This window comes from Arachis duranensis, chromosome 4 (genome assembly GCF_000817695.3).
Source record: "Arachis duranensis cultivar V14167 chromosome 4, aradu.V14167.gnm2.J7QH, whole genome shotgun sequence".
NCBI classification, from domain to species: Eukaryota; Viridiplantae; Streptophyta; class Magnoliopsida; order Fabales; family Fabaceae; genus Arachis; species Arachis duranensis.
In genome coordinates this window covers 95,323,052-95,327,290 of record NC_029775.3, presented here as the reverse complement: position 1 = coordinate 95,327,290, position 4,239 = coordinate 95,323,052, and the positions used below count along the sequence as shown (strand labels likewise).

The following is a 4,239-nucleotide window of genomic DNA, read 5'->3' as shown; positions in this document are numbered from 1 at the left end:
AGCAAGGGCCGATGGCGGCGACAGCTCCTCCTTCCTCGGTTCTGGCTCGCATCTCCTCTTCGGGCTCCCTCAACAACGGCGACGATGATGCGATAGCGGCGGCGAGTCCCCACGTTGCTAGTGCGGTCTCCCTCTCCCTCCTCTTCTCTTCTTCTTCCTCGGGTGGGGGTGTGTGTGTAATGGCTCCGTGTGTGAGTTTTGGAGGGAAAGAAGGTGGTGGCTGGGTGAAGAAGGTTAGGGTTAGAAACTCTTCCATTTAGGGTGGCTGGGTGAAGGGGGTGGTGGTGGGATTTAAGATTAGAAAAGTGGTGGTGAAGATAAGGGTAATTTAAGGATTTTAGGTAATTTTTTAGTGTTTGAATAATTTTGTTGTGTGGAACCCATATTTCATGAGTACAAATGATAATTTCTTTTTTCTATAGGTAGATATGCCAACGTCTTCAACTTTCGTGGGTAGAAATAATAATTTCGTCTAGAAAATATATACAAGTCAAGAATTCAGAAAGAACATGTCTTCACAATAACATATAATAGGAAGAAGAAAAAAGTAACTCCAGTACACAATCAAAAATAAAAAAGAAGAACAAACACCACACAAAAAGATTAAGTCTGTCAATTAAAATAAATACAAAAATAAAAAAAACAAATAAAGATGTTATTTCGTATAATTTCAATATAAAAAAATTTTGTATTATAAAATATTTTAAATAAAAAATTACATCAAATTTAATATTAGTTTAATTTGTATATATTTTAATTAATTTTTAAATAATATAATACTTATTAAAATATGCTATATACTATCATTGATTTCCCATTCAACGAATGAACGTATCATGCGAGTCTCACCCTAGTTAAGCACGAAATGTGGTCCCCAAGCAGCTCAAGTTGACAAGATCTTAACCTCAGTGTACGTCCAGAGAGTAGAGAAGCTATGTAAGTTTCTCTATTACAATTTTTCTTTTTTCTTTTTTCTTTTTTTATAAAAGGAACATTTAAATGACGTTTTAATGCTCCAAATATTTAGTTTGGCTAAGTTAGTATAGATATATTAGTAAATAAATAAGAAGGAATATTTGTACATGAGCGAAGAGAATTTTGGTGTACAAGGTAATTATTATGAGACTATAGAATTAAGAAGTGTTAATATGACTTTAAATAATGCTTTTCAAAATGGAAAAAAAATGTTTTGTAAAACCGAGGACATCCAACTAAGCTGGGAGAAATGTTGAGGCTCCTTCAGTTGTTGAACTCTTTGGATCTTTTAGTTGGGTCAACGGTTCAGGAGTCTAATCTGATAGCCAAAAGAAATTTTTTTGCCTTAAAAAAATAATGTAATCAAACAATTTGATCAATTTAAACTAAATTTGTTTTGAAACCATAGCGTTACCATTAAAGGAATCTACACACAGAATATTTTTCCTTTCTATATAATTAGAACATTGAGGGATGTCATAGTTATATGCTTAAAACTTTCAGTCATGCATTATTTTGTGATTCACTAAAAGTTACAACCTTCAATCTTGCATTTATATGCTGATAAAATTCAATCATATGACATGTACTTGATATTGTATCAATTGGTAGATTGAGACATCATAAAAAGAAGAATTCGTGGAAGCCTTGGGAGCTAAAAACTCATTAGCCACATCCTGCATTGATGGTCTGGATTTTGGGTCAGAGGAGAGGCATGCTAATGCTAGCTTTACAACATGCACAACATCTTGCATATCTTTTCGAGATTTCGGAAGTGGAATCCGCGGATCCAACACATATTTCACCAATAATTGTTGCGTAGATGGCTTTGACATAGTGGACATGAATTCTCCTGGGTGCTGACCCATCATTGTTTCTAATGCCACCCCTCCGAAACTATAAACATCACATTTTGTAGTCACACTCATGGTGTATGCCAATTCTACATCAAAAACAACCATAGAGAGTTATATAAATGATGATGAGGATAGTAATTTATTTGGATAATTAGAATTAGAAATTACCTGGAGCAACATATCCATAAGTGCCAACTAGAAGAGTTTGGTTAGATGAATCAGGATCAAGAAGTCTTGCTATACCGAAATCTGAGACACAAGCTTCTAACTCTGAATTCAGCAGAACATTGTTGCTGCTGACATCTCGATGAACAATAGGAGAAAGGCAGTGATGATGCATGTGAGCAAGAGCATAAGCTGTCCCTTTGATGATGTTCACCCTCTTGCTCCACTTCAACTCTTGTGCTTCCATCTCGTCGGCCAAGTTACAGTACAAGCTTCCTCTTTCCAAGTATTCGTACACAAAAAACATGCATCGGTTATGCAAAACAATAGCCATAAAGCCTAATGATGTTGCGGTGGCGAATCTCTGTCAAGACCTCAACTTCATTGCAGAAGCTTTTGTAAAAGGATGGATTTTCTGATTCTGTTTTGTGAAGCTTCTTCAATGCAACAGTTTTACCATTTGGAAGTCGCGCTTCGTAGACGCTACCATAAGCACCGGTTCCAATGCAATATCCGATATCGAAGCCCTGTGTGGCTTGAATGATGTCCTCAAATGCAATTTTGTCATCATAGTTCCAAATTGAGAACAAGTCTCCATTTTTTGTGGCCTTATTTTCAAGCTTGTCATGATGCCTGGCATGGAAAATGCATATTCCAATCCCAACAGAACCCAATGAAATGGTAATGCAGACCACGATTATGACCAAAACCAATGATCGACTAGAATGCTTATTGTGATGGTCTTCTAATTGATCTTGTGGATCATCGCAGTCATAATTTCCATCAGGAAGAAAGGGATTGCAATGCAGATAGCACACTGTAATAGACTCAAATCCCTTTGTGTTTTTGATACTAAGGTTATTGTAACGAAGGTCTAAATATGAAAGGTTTCCAATTTGAGAAGGAATGCTTCCACTTAAATTGTTATAGCTGAGGTCCACATAACTAGAGTGAATAAAGATAGAAGATGGGATAACACCAGAAATAGCATTATGAGAGAGATCTAAAACTTTTAGATGCAACAAATGCTCTATTTCTTTGGGATACAACCGTCTATCATGTTGGATCCAATGGTGGCACTTCCAAACGGGTCAAAAGTCCTATATTTGAAGGTATATAGCCACTAAGCCAATTTGAATGAAGGTGGAGACTTGTCAAACGGTTCAAGTACCCAATTTACTCAGGAATTGGACCAGATAGGGAATTTGAACTCAGGTCTAAGGTTAATAAATTTGTTAATTTCCCTATTTCATGAGGAATGAAGCCACTAAGTTTGTTTTGGGAAAGGTCCAACACAAGAAGTTGAGTTAGATTTGCCAGTGTGAAAGGAAGATCCCCATACAGGAGATTATTGGAAAGTTTCATGTGTGTGAGACTGCTCATTTGACCCAAGATCAATGGAATGCCTTCGCTGAGCACGTTGGCACTCAAGTCCAACGTGACAAGTCTCTCCAGTTTGCTTAGTTCTTGTGGAATTGGACCACTAATGTATTGGTTATTGGAAATGTCCAACACCACAAGTTGAGTTAGATTTGTCAATAATGTTAAAGGAGCCTCACCTGAAAAATGGTTGTATGATAGGTTGAGATGTTGTAGCTTCTCGAGACCCCTTAGTTTAGGGAATTCACATAACCCCATTTCACTGAAATCTAGACGGACTGGATTTGGAAAAACTAAAAATTTTAGTTGCATATTGCATAGTTGTGGGAAGAAGTCAGAGCTGTAATTCCTTGGAGTTGGAGGTGAAAGCGTTGTTATGCTTCCAGCTTTGTTGCACTTAATTCCGGGCCGGTGGCAACGGTATGAGACATTATTATATTGGATACCCCACAATTCACTGATTGAAAACAGAGCATTGGCTTCTTTATCTAAGGGTGACAATTTGGATTTGTGAGTTTCAGCATTGGTGGTGATGCTGCCAACAAATACAAGTGGCACTAATATGAAAACAACGCAAGTGAATGATATGGCCATGGTAGCTAGTGTATGATGAATGTAATGTATTCTTCACTAATTCCACAACTTAAAGCCTCAGGATAAGTGGAACAAGGCTTTTGGCTTTGTCAGCAAATTATTACAATATTACCTCAGAGAAGTTGCAAGGTTTCTTCAGCGATCAATAACTAATGTCATTTTCTACAAGGTCAAAGTCTCTCTTTTGGAGATGACCTATGACTTATATAGGCCATGAAAATCAAAGGTAGAATGAAGTTATCTCTGTGAATTTCTGTTCCGTTAAAGT

The 4,239-nt window shown here is 36.9% G+C and overlaps 1 pseudogene; it reads right to left on the bottom strand.

Moving 5' to 3' along the window:
• Nucleotides 1-1,550: 1,550 nt before the first annotated feature.
• On the bottom strand, nt 1,551-3,971 carry LOC107484957 (MDIS1-interacting receptor like kinase 2-like; annotated as a pseudogene).
• Between the last annotated feature and the right edge of the window lie 268 nt (nt 3,972-4,239).